At 45.4% G+C, this 18,249-nt stretch overlaps 1 long non-coding RNA gene across 1 annotated transcript; it reads right to left on the reverse strand.

Moving 5' to 3' along the window:
* Positions 1-14,497: 14,497 nt before the first annotated feature.
* Positions 14,498-16,989, reverse strand: LOC145504546 (uncharacterized). The gene is made up of 3 exons (XR_014052290.1): positions 16,921-16,989; positions 16,516-16,719; positions 14,498-15,472 (listed from the first exon to the last, which is right to left on the reverse strand). It is a non-coding gene; the product is annotated as an uncharacterized LOC145504546 (long non-coding RNA).
* Between the last annotated feature and the right edge of the window lie 1,260 nt (positions 16,990-18,249).

The following is an 18,249-nucleotide window of genomic DNA, read 5'->3' on the forward strand; positions in this document are numbered from 1 at the left end:
CATTTTTATCATCATCATATTTTTGAGTGCCCATAAGTGTTACTACATAGTTTTGATGTGATTGCCATTTGGCTGGAAGGTATTTGAGTATCTCTCTGTGCTCAGGTTTTTCTTTTTTTGTTTTGTTTTTGTTCATGCTCTCTTTTTGTTCATGTTCATGTTTGGAATCTAGCGTGACATCTCATAAGGAAGATGACACAGAGGAAGTGTGAAAATGCACACAAAAACTATACTTATACATTTGCGTTTTTCGTGCATGTCATGGTTTGGCTAAGGAGGAAACATGAGATAATCAGAGAAGGCTTACTTGAGAGGCTGTACAGAATCTCCTCCCAATGCTGATGGCCACTTTCTGGCTGTGTGATCTTGGGCAAGCTGTTTTACATCTCTGTGACTCAGGCTCTTCAGCCCTGAATACAGACCAATCATGCCTTCTTTATAGGGCAGTTGTAAGGATTAAATGAGTCAATACCTATAAAGTACTTGCTGTGGTCTACAACTTCCCAACATATTTGCAGATTATATAGACTTCACATGAGTGACAGAACTATTGGTCCCAGGTACCTGGCTACAGACTTTATTTTCTTGGGCTCCAAAATCACTGCAGATGGTGATGTAGCCATGAAATTAAAAGACACTTGCCTCTTGGAAGAAAAGCTATGGCAAACCTACACAGTGTATTAAAAAGCACAGATGTCACTTTGCCGACAAAGGTGCATGTAGTCAAAGCTATGGTTTTTCCAGTGGTCATGTATAGATGTGAGAGTTGGACCACAAAGAAAGCTGAGCCCCAAAGAATTGATGCTTTTGAACTATGGTGCTGGAGAAGACTCTTGAGAGTCACTTGGACAGCAAGGAGATCAAACCAGTCAATCCTAAAGGAAATCAGTCCTGAATATTCATTGGAAGGACTGATGCTAAAGCTGAAGCTCCAATACTTTGGCCACCTGATGCGAAGTGACTCATTGGAAAAGACCCTGATTCTGGGCAAGACTGAAGGCAGGAGAAGGGGATGACAGAGGATGAGCTGGTTGGATGTCATCACACATGGACATGAGTTTGAGCAAGCTCTGGGAGTTGGTGAAGGACAGGGAAGCCTGGTGTGCTGCAGTCCATGGGGTTGCAAAGAGTTGGACTGAGTGACTAAATTGAACTGAACTGATTCTTTGGAAAGACTGATGCTGAAGCTGAAGCTCCAATACTCTGGCCACGTGATGTGAAGAGCTGACTCACTGGAAAAGACCCTGATGCTGGGAAAGATTAAAGGCATGAGGAGAAAGGGGCTGGAGAGGATGAGACGGTTGGATGGCATCATTGATTCAATGGACATGAATTTGAGCAAACTCTGAGAGATAGTGAAGGACAGGGAAGCCTGACATCCTGGGGTTGCAAAGAGTCAGACACAACTGAGTGACTGAACAACACCTGGCTATGAGCATCCCCATCTGTTCCCAAGTGTGCTTGAAACACTGCATTTTCTATGATGGTCATGAGATGACAAAGCCTGAGGCTTCTGTAAGGTCTGGTTCTCTGTCCCTGAGGATGTGGATGTCTTGGTGACAGATGCACTGGTGAAGCAATATAAGGCCACCATTACAAGTTTGTACCTGGGGACTTCCTCTGTGGTCCAGTGGATAAAACTTTTCCTTTTAATGCAGGAGGAGCAGGTTCAATCCATGGTCGGGGAGCTAACATCCCACATGCTGTGGGGTGCAGCCAAAAATTTTTTTAAAAGAAGAGTCTGTACTTGATCTATTGACATCAGAGGTTTTTGAACTTTTATTTGATCTGTTGGGAGCAAAAGTATTTGACACTTGGGAGCACAGCCAAGACCAAAAACAACTGAGTGACTTATGTCTCTTTAATTATCAAGAGGCAGAATATATTTTAAATTAAAAAATGTGAAAAATGATTCTTGAGAGTAAACATTTGCTGTAGGGGCTAGATTCCTACCTCCTCCTTCCATTTCTCAGATAAAGTAAAAGCTGTTGCTCCTTAAGAAGTCTGATTTTGCAGAAGGACTGGCTCTGTGCTGTCCTATCACATGACCAGAGGTGCTGGGGACGTGGGGCATCGGATTGAATGTGCTCAGTTAAACATAAGATGGCATGTTGCTCCTTGTGAAAGGTGGGTCTGGACATATATGCTTCCTTACATGAATCTCACTGCTTTTATGTAGGTCTGACAGTTTCCATAATTAAAAGTTTTAAACATTCACTCAGATAAATAAAAGATCTTTATTTAGGATAAGAATGCTATGGAATCATGATTAACTCTTTTATTAATATTTATATACATTTTTAAAGCTTTTATTTATTTTATTTTATTTTTTTGGCCACACTGGGTCTTTGTTGCTGTGCTGGCTTTCTCTAGCTTTCTCCAATTGTGGTGAGCAAGGGCTACTCTTTAGTTGTGGTACTCAAGCTTCTCACTGCTGTGGCTTCTCTTGTTGCCGAGCATGGGAACTAGGCACAAGGGCTTCAGGAGTTGCAGCACATGGGCTCAGTAGTTGTGGCACACCAGCTTAGTTACTCCATGGCATGTGGGATTTTCCCAGACCCAGGATTGAACTTGTGTCCTCTGCATTGGCAGGCAGATTCTTAACCACTGGAACACCAACGGCATCCCAATATTTATATTCTTAAGAAACTTTCTAAACCATCCAGAAAGTCTGATTTCTCTCCTTTCTGTCATTTTGAGAATAGAGTTCATGAAAAGTAATAAATCATGAGTTAGCTTTCATGGGTACTAATTAATAATTGATAATAATAATAATAATAATAATGACTTCCCTGGTGACTCAGATAGTAAAGAATCTGCCCACAATGTGGGAGACCCAGGTTCAACCCCTGGGTCGGGAAGATCCCCTGGAGAAGGGAATGGCTACCCACTCCAGTATTCTTACCTGAAGAATCCCACGGACAGAGGAGTCTGGCAGGCTACAGTCCATGGAATCACAAAGAGTCAGACATGACTGAGTGACACTTATTTAATAATAGTAATAACAGTGAACACATATACTTCCATTTATGGTAAGAAGGGCACACTTTTGACCACTTGGCACATATCATAGAGTTCTCACCAAAACCCAACGAGGTGGGTATTTCATCCCCATTTTATGGATGAGGAGACTGAGGCACAGAAAATAACTTGTTCAAGGCCACCGAGCCACTAGTGGCAGAAAAAAAAGTGGAAGTGTTAGTCACTCTATCGTGTCCGACTCTATGTGACCCCATGGACTGTAGGCCACCAGGCTCCTCTGTCCATGGGATTTCCCAGGCAAGAATACTGGAGTGGGTTGCCATGCCCTCCTCCAGGGGATCTTCCCAACCCAGGGATCGAACCCAGGTCTCCTATATTACAGGCGGATTCTATACTGACTGAGCCACCAGGGAAGATAAATTAAAAGCAGAACATCAAAGTTTCACAAAGAGAAAAGTCTCCAAACTCATGTATAATATATCAGTGATAAATAATCATCTATCCAGACACAGTACAGAATATAAAAAGTGTGAATAAGTGGAGAAGGTGTTAGGGAAAAGTCAGGAAAGTTAAAATATTTAACTCTTCCATCATTATATGGAAATGCACAGCTATTTAATATTTTAACTCTGCCTACAGGAGTGACATAGTTGATAGCACTGAGAAACTTTTTCTATACTAGAATGTTAAACCTTTAAAATATAATTATCCAATTTTAAAAGTTCTAAATTTTGAATATTTAAAATAAAATTTTCGATAGTTTATTATGTCTTAGAAGTTTATTTTGTGAGGATTATTTATCTTAGGTCAAATATTGGCTTCTGTCATTGAACATTTACTTTTGGACCAAACTCTGCATTCACTGAACCTCTAGTAGATAAAATTCTGTAAAACAGGAATGAAATCAAACTTTATCTTAAAAATGATAAAGTCTAGTAGAGACTTACCAGATAGTAGTTACAAAAGAAAAAGTAATCATTCAAATATGGGATAGGGAAGAACTTAACTAGACCCAAGGAAGAAAGATAAAGAGCTTGGGATAAGTGATAAATTCAAGTTGAGTGACAGCTAGCATTAAAAACAACAACCGGAAGTCCATTCTCTATGAACATTGTAAATCAACTAGACTTCAGTCAAACAACAATGACAACAACAACCACACTGTTACGATTTGGAGGGTAAACGGGTCTCTGTGTTTTGCATCTATCAAACAGTTATGAAATGTTATACCAAGTAAGAGCTGACATGACATATCAGACCCTAGACAGGGTGTAGAACTGATCATAAAAATAGGTTTTTTAGTAACTAAATAAACAAACTGGAATTGTTTCATCAACAAAACAGTTGATCAAGAGGCATCTTGATTCCTTTTTCAGGAATATGAAATCTTTTAATAGAAGGTTGCAAATATATGTTCTTCATGTTTACAGCAATCTGAAAAAAAGGAAGTACCACACTTGTTAAATAAGATTTGAAAGATTGGAAGACTCCTTAAATCAATCATTCCAAAGATATTTAGTGAGGTCAGATTATTTGTCAGGTGCTGTCTTTGACATTAATGTCACCTCCAGGCCTGGGGTTCGGGGCCTCTGAGCTGATCTCAAGCATCTTAAAACACTGTGCTCAGTCGTTCAGTTGTGTCCAACTCTTTGCAACCCTGCAGACTGTAGCCTGCCAGGCTCCTCTGTCCATGGAATTTTCCAGGCAATACTGGAGTGGGTTGCCATTTCCTTTTACATCTTGAAATATTGGGGTCCTGAAAAATTGTATTGACTACTAAATAAAGGAGAAAAAATCCTCAAATAATGTTTGGATACCTCTGAAATGTGACACAACAACAACCTTGTTGGTTGATAATTTGTAAGCCTCTTATTTCATTAAAAAACCACCTGGGGGGACTTCCCTGGTGGTCCAGTGGCTAAGGCTCCGTACTCCCAAACCAGTGGGCCCAGGTTCCATCCCTGGTCAGGGAGCCAGATCCCACATACCGCAAATAAGCCTGGCACAGCCAAATAAACAAATATTTTTTTAAAAGCTATCTGTAGATTACATATCTTCCCTCTTTCACAAATGTCCCAGTTTGCAAGATAACTGCTGAGGATGTCACAGCCAATCATAAATTAGTTATCTGGAGTCTAATAATATCAGAAGCAAAATGATCAAAGTTGTTTCAGATATTTTCATGGATAGAAGCATGTGGGGCTCAGGTCCTTTTTATTGTGTCTGGTACAACGTGGAGTGGGGTCCCCACCTGTAAGAGTCCCCAGGTCTAAGTCCTAGAACAGACAGGAGACTTGTTTTGTTTCTCTGACTATTGAAATACACACTCTTTGCAGACTTCAAAAGATCCTGGAAGGATCACAGATGGAAATTTCAGATAATCCCCCACTCAGAGACACCCCCTATTAACATTTTGATTCAAAATATCTTCTAAAGTTTGCTCTATGCCTCAATCCACATAAATGGATTTTTAAACCGCTTGATTGAGATAAAATTCACATTTTTTTGTTTGGCTGCATGGGGTCTTAGTTGTGGCATGCATGATCTGTTTCAGCTGCAGCATGTGGGATCTAGTTCCCAGATCAGGGATCAACCCAGCCCCCCTGCATTGGCCACTGGACCATAGGGAAGTCCCTCACGTGCCATTTAATTTACCCGCTAAAAGTATACTCTTCAATGGTTTCTAGGATATTCACTGAGTTGTACCACCATCACTGCAATCAATTTTAGAACATTTTTATCATCCCCATCAAAAAAACCTCTACCCATTAACAGTCACGCCACTTTTCACTCCAAATCACTCCCAAACCAGCCCTCAGTTCAGTTCAGTCACTCAGTCATGTCCAACTCTGAGACCCCATGGACTGCAGCACACCAAGTTTCCCTGTCCATTACCAACTCCCGGAGCTTACTCAGACTCATGTCCATTGAGTCGGTGATGCCATCCAACCATCTCATCCTCTGTCATCCCCTTCTCCTCCTGCCCTCAATCTTTCCCAGCATCAGGGTCTTTTCTAATGAGTCAGCTCTTCACATCAGGTGGCCAAAGTATTGGAGTTTCAGCTTCAAAATCAGTCCTACCAATGAACACCCAGGACTGATCTCCTTTAGGATGGACTGGGTGGATTTCCTTGATGTCCAAGGGACTCTCAAGAGTCTTCTCCAACACCACAGTTCAAAAGCGTCAATTCTTTGGCACTCAGCTTTCTTTATAGTCCAACCAGCCCTAGGCAACCACTAATCTACCTTCTGTTTCTATGGATTTGCCTATCCCAGACATTTCATATAAGCTGAATTAGACAACATGTGGTCTTTTGTATGTGGCTTCTTTCATGAAGCATAATGCTGTCAAGTTTCATCCACATTGTAGCATGTATCAGTACTTCATTTCTTTTTTTATGGTAAATAATATTCCATTATTTATAGACAGATCACAATTTATTTATCCATTCATCACGTGATGGACTTTTGGGTTATTTTCATTTCTTAGATCTTACAAACAGTGCTGTGAAATTTGTATACAAGCTTTTACGTGGACACATTTTTACTTCTCTTTGGTATATACTTAGGTTTTTTCAGTAGTCATATGCAGATGTGAGAGTTGGACCATAAAGAAAGCTGAGTGCCAAAGAATTGATGCTTTTGAATTGTGGTGCTGGAGAAACTCTTGAGAGTCCCTTGGACATCAAGGAGATCCACCCAGTCCATCCTAAAGGAGATCAGTCCTGGGTGTTCATTGGCAGGACTGATTCTGAAGCTGAAACTCCAATACTTTGGCCACCTGATGTGAAGAGCTGACTCATTAGAAAAGACCCCGATGCTGGGAAAGATTGAGGGCAGGAGGAGAAGGGGATGACAGAGGATGAGATGGTTGGATGGCATCACCGACTCGATGGACATGAGTCTGGGTAGGCTCTGCGAGTTGGTGATGGACAGGCAGGCCTGGCGTGCTGCAGTTCATGGGGTCGCAAAGAGTTGAACATGACTGAGTGACTGAACTGAACAGCCCTGAAGTGGCTAACCTTATACTTCTCTGTCTTTGTACATTTGTCCTTTTATGGCTCCTTATGTTAAAACACTGACATTTCTTAAGATCTTTGATGGATACTGGCAAGTATCTTTCCAGAAAGATTCTACCAGTGTATTCCCCACTCCTATCCTTATCCATAGTGGTTCTTATATTAATTTTTTTAATGTAATAAGCTAAAAATTCTCATTTTAGTTCAGATACCTTTTGCAGCTCTTCAATCATCTTTTTAAAATTGCCTAATCATAGTCTGTTTATCTGTCAGAAAACTTTTTTGTTGTTGATTAGTAAGACCTCTTTGTATGACTTAGCCAGTGATTTTTATTTTTAATGTTTGCAGAAGATATATTGTCATCAGTCTTTTAACTTTGATTATGGTATTTTTGCATTCAGATGTGTGCTCACATTGCTTAGCTGTATCTCACTTTTTAAGACCCTGTGGGCTGTAGCCTGCCAGGCTCGTCTGTCCAGGGGATACTCCAGGGAAGAATATTGGAGTGGGTAGCTGTTCCCTTCTCCAGGGATCTTACCAACCTAGGGATCGAACCCGTATCTCCTGCTTGGTAGGTGGATTCTTTAGCACTGGACCAGCTGGGAAGCCCACTTGACACATACACAGAAACACACACACAAAAATTTAGTCGAAGTAAGGGAGATTCCACTCCCAGGGCCCCTCCCTCAAATTTTACTAAGTTTCCAGCTATTGTTGGGCTGAGATCTCTTCCTGTGAGAACACTTTTCCCTTCCTAATCATACCTACCTTCTTCATGTACGGGTGCCAGATTTAACAAATATAAATACAGGACACCCAATTAAGCATGAATTTAGATAAACTATGTGTCTTTTTATTTTGTTAGCATAAGCGCATCCCTTGCAACTTCTTATCTGATGGCCCTCCCGCTCTGGGTCTGGGCGCACAGACCAGGTGTCATGGCCCAGTCCTAGAACATAATCCAGCTTCCATTGGTCTCAGTTGATCAGAATCACTAGCAAAGTTTGAAAGCCACTAGTGGGGGTCATGTTTATTTAGACCCAGTTGAAAGCAGAAGAAGAGGGGAAGTGGGGGAGGGAGTATGGGGAGTATTTTATTTTATTTTTCAGTTCAGTCACTCAGTCATGTCCGACTCTTTGTGATCCCATGGACTGCAGCATACCAGGCTTCCCTGTCCATCATCAACCCCCAAGCTCATGTCCATCAAGTCGGTGATGCCATCTAACCATCTCATCCTTTGTCATCCCCTTCTCCTCCTGCCTTCAATCTTTCCCAGCATCAGGGTCTTTTCCAATGAGTCAGTTCTTTGCATCAGGTGGCCAAAGTATCGGAGCTACAGCTTCAGCATCAGTCCTTCCAATGAATATTCAGGACTGATTTCCTTTAGGATTGACTGGTTTGATCTCCTTGCAGTCCAAGGGACTCTCAAGAGTCTTCTCCAACTCCACAGTTCAAAAGCATCAATTCTTTGGTGTTCAGCTTTGCCATGTGGTATTTTTACCCATGGCCCCCACAGTGAAAACATGGTCTTAACCACTGAACCACCAAGGAGTCCTTACGTTCATGTGTGTGTGCTCAGTCATGTCTGACTCTTTGCAACCCTTTGGACTGTAGCCCACCAGACTCCTCTGTCCATGGGATTTTTCAGGCCAGAATACTGGAGTGGGCTGTTATTTCCTCCTCCAAGGGATCTTCCTGACCCAGGAATCGAACCTGCATCTCCTGTGTCTCTACATTGCAGGCAGATTGTTTACCTGCTGAGCCATCAGGGAAGCCTGAAGTCCTTATAGGAGTAGTTTAAATTTATTTTAATGCCGCCTGTAAACTTGTCTTTGGTGGTCTAGGGACATGATGGGATGGAAGAGGGTGTGAGGATGGAAGCAACCTCTCCAGGAAGGCTGAAGCCACCTGGGATCTTGCCCAGCTTCCCATGGCCACAGTGATGTCCCTTCTGCTGAGCCCCTCCCTGGTGGCCTTTCTCACACAGCTTTGATCCCAGGGGCCTCTGTGGCTAAAGTTCTGAGTGGCCTAGAATTGTCCCAGTTACATTTGTTGGGTGAGGGTTAGGGTTCAGCAGAAAATCCAGGAGGATGAGGGAGTCAAACGCATAAATAACTCTGGACATGCCTCTTTCCTGTGTCCTTTAAAGACCGTAACTGTGGAGGATTTTGGCTTCCATAGAAGCCCACACAGGAGAAGACTGGACCAGAGAATTCCTGAGAGTCCTTCCTCTTCTGTGATGGTTGAGTCTGTAAAGGGCTCATTAAGCCAGGGGTTCTGAGTCTGAGGTCCGATGAGCTTCAGTTCAGCCTTCTGTTGCCAAGATAGTTTTCTTTCCTCTGAATCCGTGAATAGCCAGCATACGTCTTCAATTCAAAAGGGAACAGAGAAGAACTTGGGAACGAAGGAGAAAAATGCATTGCACCTGGACAAACAACTCAAAGCAGATGGCCCATGGAACAAAGATCAGCCATGCTATGTTCATATAGAAACGCTCACATATTGTTCAGACAATCAAGATGAACTGCTTACCGTCTCTCCCAGGAACTGAAGGAGAGGATATTGGTTCAAATCGCAACAGGAAGTTTACATTATAGTAAAAAAAAATTTTTAAAAACCCGCCCACACTAAGCGGTCCTTAATAATGTTATTGTGTCTCTGGGAGGATGTACGTGTTCTGGTACATGCTCGCTCAGTGATACAGAGATTCTTGCATGTACATCTTGTGTGGGCTCAAATCCCAGTGCTTTGAAATTCAGATAGATCAAAACCTCACTGAAACCTGTGTAGGAATCAGCATCTCAGATGAAAACTTCAATGGTGACAGATGTCTGAATGTTTGCCTTAGCAAATAAGACTTCGGCACTCTGCCCATGTTTGGTGTCACTTCTCGAAAAGGCTACTTTGGCATTTATTAAGCATGACATCATTTTCTCTTTTATGAGCTGAAAGGATGAAATATCAAGAGAAGGAATTAAGTATACGGAACTGGGGGCTGGGAGACATTTAACTGCAAGGACCTTCCTTATGACTGTGACATAAGGAGGCTGATCCACCCAGCCTTTGCCTTGTTTGGACAGTGACTAGGCCATTAGAATTGTTTTTGAAGCAACTAGAAATAGAATCAATTGCTGTTTGCTGTGATATCAAAAACATATGTCTTGGGCTGGGAAAAGAGAGAATGAGGAAGCAACAAACAATTAGGGAGTATGGTTTAATTGGGTTGAGCTTTGAAACATTTACATTAGTAAATGTATATTATAAAAACAATGTTATACTTAAAAAAATATCCCTTCTATGAGAAACATGAAAATACAAAGCCACCCAAAACGGGCCTTTCTGCAGAGCCTCATGGGTGATAAGGCCTGACATTGGGGTGCACCTAATAAGGGCCCCCCAAACAGCCCTAGAGTCCTGATCTTATCCTTTTAATCACACCTATTGTCACTCCAAACATGGCAGGGGAGCATCAGAATTTCTTTGGGTGTAACTGAACAACCTAGAAAGACTGGGTAGCTTAATTGACTAGGTAGCTATTATTCTCCTGCTGCTCTGCATCCAGCCTCGAAACAGGGTTAGTGCTTGCTTCCAAGGAACATGATGAAGCTGGAAGCTAAAACAAATATCCATGAAAAACATCAGACCCAAGAGAGCATTTTTTTTTTTTCAATTTATTTATCTTTGGCTGTGCTGGGTCTTCTTTGCTGCAGGCAGGCTTTCTCCAGTTGCAGCAAGTGGGGGCTACTCTAGTTGTGGTTCAAGGGATTCCCAATGTGGTGTCTTCTCTTGTTAGGGCTCTCAGGCTTCAGTAGCTGTGGCTTGTAGGCTCAGCACTGGGGGCTTGTGACCTCCAGAGCACAGGCTCATTAGTTGTGGCGCACAGGATTGGTTGCCCCGTGGTACATGAGATCTTCCCAGACCAGAGATCAAACCTGTGTCCCTGGTATTGCAAGGTGGATTCTTAACCACTGGACCACCAGGGAAGCCCAGAGAGCATTCTTGAGTTACAGGAAAGTTGGGTCACAAATGTTGATGAGTGGAAGGCCCACACCCTGGGGGCAGTGAGCCCAGGCAGGAGGCCCCTGTTGCTATTCTCAGAGAGATTACAGGAGCTGGAGCTACCCAAGGAGAAGAGGAACAGGAAAGGAAGAAAGAATAAGATGTGGACCAAGGAAGGAAGGTGAGGGAAGAGATGGAATCTGGAGTTGATGGCCTTGGGGGAGATAGGTTTGGTTGCAGGGGAAAGAGAAGAGCTTTAGAGTGGGTTATCCTGTGGGGTCCTGTGCCAAGCAATTCCAAATACAGGACTGGCCAACTGACCAAGCTGGAGATAAGGTCTTAGGAGTCATCCCCCTGGAGATGCAAAGTTGAAGTCCTAAGAATGGAGGGGTCCAGTCAGGAGCAAGAATGCAAGGGACCCCAAATTCCTCTTCTCCCTCCTCTTTCTCTGTTCCCCTCTTCCTTCCTTCCTTTCTTATCTGTCCCCTCCCCAATTTTTTTTATTCTCTTACCTCTCCCTTTCCCACTTGCATCCCCCTCCTTCCCATTCTTCAGTATTTGATGGGTGTTATTTGGTTTTTTAGGACTTTCCTGGTAGCTCAGACAGTAAAGAATCTGCCTGGAATGCAGGAGACCTGGGCTCAATCCCTGGGTCAGGAAGATCTCCTGGAGAAGGAAATGGCAACCAACTCCAGTATTCTTGCCTGGGAAATCCCACAGACCAGGAGGCTGGTGGGCTATAGTCCATGGGGTTACAAAAGAGTCAAACATGACTTAGTGGCTGAGCATGCACACATGCGTTTGATTTTTATAAGATCTTGCTATTTGTGTACTACTATTTCAGTGCATATACTTCTGGTAAATTTTATTTTGGAATAGTTTAAAATTTCCTGAAAATCTGCAAGAATAGTACAAGGCGTACCCTTTGCTCCGGTTCATTCATTGTTTACACTTTGCTCTGTAGGCTGTCATTTTCTCTCTCTCTCTACACACACACACACACACACACACACACATCTGAAAGTGTTAGTCACTCAGTCGTGTCCGACTCTTTGTGACCCCATGGACTGTAGCCCACCAGGCTCCTCTGTCCATGGGATTTCTCAGGCAAGAATACTGGAGTGGGTAGCCATTTGGATCAAACCTAGGTCTCCTGCATTGCAGGCAGATTCTTTACCATTTCAGCCACCAGGGAAGCCCACACCTAGATTCATATTTTTTCTGAACCATTTCAGAGTTAAGTAGGAGGCACTGTGCCTCTGGACACTTCAGCATGTGTTTCCCAATCACCAAGACATCCTTGGATACCACCACACCACAGTGACCAAAATCAGGAAACTTAACGTAAAGAGAAAACCAGGATGCAGTCCACAATCTAAACTGGAATTCCACCAGCTGTCGGCATGTTGTCCCCGCAGCTCCTCTCCTGGATCTCAGACCTAATCCTGGATGGAGGGGGTGCCTTAGTCATCCTTTCTCTTCCGCCCACGCCTTGGGCACCTGGGCCTCTGATCTCCCAGGTCTTAGTGAAAAGTCACCCTGTGACGCTCCTCCTAATGTGGGTCCTGAGCCCTTCCTGCAGCACTTTGCCCCCTGACTTTATCAGGTTATCTCTTGGTCCACATCCTCTTTTATTATCTCTTCCCTTCGACAGCCATGGATATGGCCTGGGGGCAGGCCGGCTGGACTTCCCAGGGGCCCTTCTGGGACTGCGTGACCCTGGGCAACTTAGCCCCAGCTCAGCCATTTGTGAAACAAGGATGATGACTGCACCCATTTCACTGGGGTTTCTGGGGAACAGATGGATGGATCCATTGTGAGAATTGAATGACTCCAAATGTGTGAATGCTTGGCACACACTAAGTACTCAGGAAATGGAAGCTGTTCTCCCTTTCCTCCATCCTTCATCATTACCATCCTTGTCATTGTTTAGAAAAAGTGCCTGGCACAGAGTAGATACCCAATAAAATATTTGTTGGACAACTGGGTTTAGGCAGAGGTAGTGGGAGGCAAGGGGGAAAGAGAGGAGGATGCCAAGAGAGCATGTGGAGCTGGACCTGTCATTTCATCAAGTCCTTTCGTTCTGCAAATCCCACCATTGGGAGATGCATGGTTCCCAATGATGCAAGAATCAATTACACACAAGGAGATGGGATGCACTGTATCTGGACTCACGTGCATAGAAGTGTTAGAGTGCGGGTTCCTTCACCAGCAGGACTAGTGGAGCAGGGATGCGTGTTCAGGGAGCCCCTTCTGGATTGAACTGTGAATTATCAGGAGCAGATCAGTCTTTGTTGTCATCATCACAGCTTGGCAAATTGAGCACTACCTAGTTCACAGGCAGACAGGCTTATCCTTTGCAGGTATGGAGTCTAAGGCTCCGAGAGACGGTAATAGATGGAAGACCTGAGGTTCAGCCAAAAATCTAGGAAGGTGAGGGCAGAGTCTGTAGTGGGGAGTGAGAAACATCTTCCCCTAAAACTGGGAGCAAGAAGAGACAGGGAGAAGTAGCAATTCTCGGGGGATTACTGGAGCATGACTGGGGGACCCAGCTGTGGGTTCAACTGCCTTGTCCTATTCGAGTTTTCTGAGAGAGAGAATGGAGAGAGGTCCTGAGGCCAAAGAAGAAGCCTCCCCATCATAGGAGCTGGGGGATTTTGCTAGGAAGAAAACGAGGTGATCAGAAGTTCTGAGCTGATGGGGCACTGGGGCTCTGTGTCTCCCGAGGACTTTCTTTGATTGGGAGCAGGAGGAGGGGGGCCCAGGGAGGAGGCTCAGTGAATAGCAGGGGTCCCCAGAGCTGTGGGGGGGGGGTGGGTGCATGGAGGTGGTAGAGTGCAAGCTTCGGGGTGGAGAGAGGCTCCCACGCGCTGAGTCAGTGCCCCTTGTTGATTCAGGCAGGAGTTCGTGCCCTCGGTAAACTAGGAGTGGTCATGACCTAGGAGGGAGGGGGAGGGAGGTCCAAGGCCAGAACCTTTGGACGTTTCCACGTGCAGGGAGGAGGGAGGGGAAAGGCAGCCAAGTTAAAGACAGGGAAGAAGTAGCTGGAGAAGCAGGAGATGGCTGTGCTCAGAGCCCACCCGTGGGGAAGGGTCAACTCCAGAGGGTGGTCCCAGAGGTGGGGTGAGGGAAGGTCGGGACGGGGCCTGGGGACTCCAGGTGTTTTGTTTGCCCATCCAACGTCAAGGGATGAAGGTCTGACCTGGAGAGAGGAGGTGGTCAATACTAGTTAATATGTAAATATGTAAAATCGGGGAAAAGCAAATTGTTTGAATCACACCCAGATTTTCCCAACCATCCCTGCCTGCCAGTCCCCAGCCCCCACCTCTCACCTGATGACAGAGGAGTGGGGGCAGGGATGGGGCTGCCCCCACCCAGACCTGACTTCACAGGGTCATCACTGAACCGTCCGTCTAGCAGTTACATTCCGGGTAGACTTGAAAGTCACCGAGCCCCCGGGAACAGAATCATCTCGTGGACTTCTGAGCCCTGAAAGCTTTATTGACTTTTTTTTTTATTTTTTACTGACAGTTTTAGCTAATCTGATTTGATGAGGGTGAAGAAAAGCCCAGGACCCACGTCTTCTTCCTTTAGCGGTTGTTTTGATCTCACACTGGCGGAGGTGCAGGGAAATGTAAACCACTTCTTTCTAACATCCGTTTTTGATTTTGGAGAGTCCCTTGGACTGCAAGATCAAACCAGTCAATCCTAAAGGAAATCAACCCTGAATATTCACTGGAAGGACTGATGCTGAAGCTGAAGCTCCAATCCTTTGGCCACCTGATGTGAAAAGCCGACTTACGGGAAAAGACTCTGATGCTGAGAAAGACTGAGGATGAGGGGGTGGCAACAGAGGATGAGATGAATGGATGGCATCACCAACTCAATGGCCATGAATTTGAGCAAACTCCAGGAGATGGTGAAGGACAGGGAAGCCTGGCATGCTGCAGTCTATGGGGTTGCAAAGAGTCAGACACGATTTAGCGATTGAACTGAACTGAGCTTCTTCAGCACCCACTGGAGAGAGGAACTAACAAGCTTTTTTTTTGGCTGAGCACCGTTCAGGATCTTAGTCCCTGGGTCAGTACCCCTTGCATTAGAAGCGTGGAGTCTTAACCACTGGACCACCAAGGAAGTGCCTATAAAGCTTTTAAAATTCAGGTCCATGGAGGAAGATTAGCTGGACTGTTCTGTGATGAGGGGGCATGGCTCACCCGAGGTGACAGAGGGTGATTTGGCGAAAGCTTCTGTGTGCCCCAGGAAGTACCAGGCTTCAGAGTGAGCACTGGGAGTGCAGAGGGGGTCCTGGCTGCACACAGCACCTCTGTTGGGAAGGTTTGGCCTGCACTTGACCTTGAGAGTGGCTGGAGGGTGCCTGGGGCCAAGTCCTCAGAGAGCTCGGAAGATTTGGGGTCCGCAGGGCCAGGAGGGTGACAGTGATGTTCAGCCAAAGATGGCCGGGAGAAGGAGACCTGTGGACCAAGCATGGGGCCCCTTCTTTTTGTCTCAGATTCTTGGATAAGCTCTTGGAGGAACAAAGTGTCCTGATAGTAACTGAGGGTGCTGCCTTCCTCTTCCTGTAGAACAGGATGTGGCCGTTTGGGTACCCAGTTCACGGCGTGCCCTGCCGCAGAGTTTGGGTACCCAGTTCACAGCGTGCCCTGCCCCAGAGCTGCTAAAAGGAGTCTATACATGCGTCCTGATTTATACTCGAAATGTTCAAATCACTTTTCCCACATTTTAAATGTTTCCCACATTTCTATTCTTCTATTGTGAAAAATTTCAAACACACAGAAATAGACTAGAACTCATCCAACTTATGGATAATGTTTCAACTGTAGCCCCCGCCCTTCACGTCTTCGTCCTCTATGATTACTTTTATATGTATATAAACTTTTTAACGAAGTCTACTATCAATGGTATTCTTGCCTGGAAAACACCATGGACAGAGAAGCCTGGAGGGCTACAGTCCGTGGGGTCGCCCAGAATCAGAGATGACTGAGCACAAGCAATGTTAGAGAAAAGTACACAAACCATAAGTGTACAGTTCAATGAACTTTTAGTCCCTGGGTCAGTACCCCTTGCATTAGAAGCGTGGAGTCTTAACCATTGGACCACCAAGGAAGTGCCTAAAAAGCTTTTTAAATTCAGGTCATTTCAAAGGTCATCTCACATCATTTCAAAGCCACTGTGTTGTATTATTTCACCTACCTATTTCATCCTTAAAGATTTTTTTTGTTGTGGTAAAACGTGCTGCTTTGAGATTTAGCATCTTAATTATTTTTAAGCGGACACGTCTGCAGTGTTAAGCACATGTGCACCATGCAACAGAACTCAGAGAATCTTTTCACCTTGCAACACTGACACTCAATCTCAAATCCTTTTTAACAAGCATCAGGGGAGAGATACGCTGTCTCAACTGCCTGAAAAAAAAAGATGCGTGCATCCTTCTTATGTCACAGCACCTGCCAAGGAAGACAGGGAAGGAACACACAGGAGTCATGGTTATATATACCTGATGCCAGAAAGGCTCTGTAAACAGGAGGCCGACAGCATGTGCTGCTTGGCAGGCATGCTCCCTGGAGGCACAATGATTACGGGCTGGACGGCACGTAGGAAATGAGATGAGGTCAAGGCTCCACAGCCTGGTAGCCGTCACCTTTGTTCCCGGGGAGTGACTCGTTGCTTGGTCTCACGGCAGTTCGCAGTGCGCTGTGGCCTGCAAAGAATGAAGGGAAAAGTTGATTAATGTGTTTCTAAAGGGAGTAGAGGAGAGTGCAGAGCCTTGGCCGGTTTTCCCACTGAACCAAAGGGTCTTTGACCCCCACCACCACCCCCACCACGTCTGGGCTGGGCAGTGGGAATGGCTGAAGCCAGGGAGACTGTAATTCCTCAACCCGATTCTATCATTCTTATTTACATTCTGTGTCCTCTCTTTCAAGAATATTTTTCTGACATTTGCCTTCTGGCAGTGCTGGGGCCCTTGCGTGGGAGTTGTGGGGAGGTGGACTTGGCTGGAAGCAAGGAAGAATTTTCTTAGTCAGAGTTGTCCAAAAATGGAACGGCCTGACTCAGAAGGCAGTGTGTCCCCAGCCTGGATAAAGTCCCGGAGAGGTCCTTTCAGGGGAGCACTCCCTCTGCTGTGACTGTCATGTGAAGAAATCAAGGATGACTACCTCTTTCTGAGCACCTACTGTGTGCCAGGCATTGCTCTCCCTGTTTGTGTAGACTGACCCACTTCATCATCAAATAGCCCATGGTAAAGATAGGGAAACTAAGGCCTGCAGAGCCTTACTGACCTGCCCAAGCTATGGGTCATGACTGCTAAGTCACTTCAGTCATGTTCGACTCTTTGTGACCCTATGGACTGTAGCCCACCAGCCTCCTCTGTCCATGGGATTCTCCAGGCAAGAATACTGGAGTGGGTAGCCATGCCCAAGCTGATGCACTGCTAAGTGAGGGAGACAGGATCAAGAGCCAGGCAGTCTACTCCCCTCCCTCAACACCCCTCCCCCACCCCTCACTGTTTGTAACTCTGTGAACCGTGACCTCAGGTGAACACCCAGCCGGGTGACCAGCTGTTGTCTGCTAAAGTGAGCTGAAACGGCAGTTGACTCAGCATGCAACGTCCAGTGAGAAGGCCGGAGGACTGCCACATTCCAGACCCCACAAGTAACAGGGGCTGGGTTTGCTCAGGACTATGTCTAAGTGACAGGTGGACTCCAGGGCCCAGACCTCCCAGCCCAACCGTCCAGTTAGCAATGCCCTCCTTGACCCCTATGTCTGTAAACTGGCTTCTTGCCTCGTTCCTTCAAATTTATCCTCCAGTTTCAGGAATCCATCCCAAACTACCACCGCCCCTTCCCCGAGGCTGAGTCCTTGCCTTGGTCATCTGCCCAGGTCGTGGTTTCTCTGAGAAAGCCTCGGGGTCTGGAGAGGCAGGCAGGCCAGCCTTGGAATCTGGGCGTGAAGCCTGATTCTCCCACCCCCAGGGGAAGGTTGCTTACACATCTGATTCCTCGGGCAGGAATCCGATGCCTGTTTCATAAGATCGTGGTGAAGATTACCAAGTGCTCATGTGGGAAGTGGTCAAGCGCATAGCAGCCTCCATGGACGACGGTCACCTCCATCATCTTCCTCTATTGACGGAGGGTCTCGTCCTGAGCTCAGCCCTTGGCACTGAGCCCCTAGGGTTGTTGTACAGTTGCTCAGTTGTGTCCAACTCTTTGCAACCCCATGGGCTGAAGCA

Source organism: Giraffa tippelskirchi, chromosome 5 (assembly GCF_054371585.1).
Source record: "Giraffa tippelskirchi isolate mGirTip1 chromosome 5, T2T-mGirTip1v1.2.pri, whole genome shotgun sequence".
Lineage (NCBI taxonomy): Eukaryota > Metazoa > Chordata > Mammalia > Artiodactyla > Giraffidae > Giraffa > Giraffa tippelskirchi.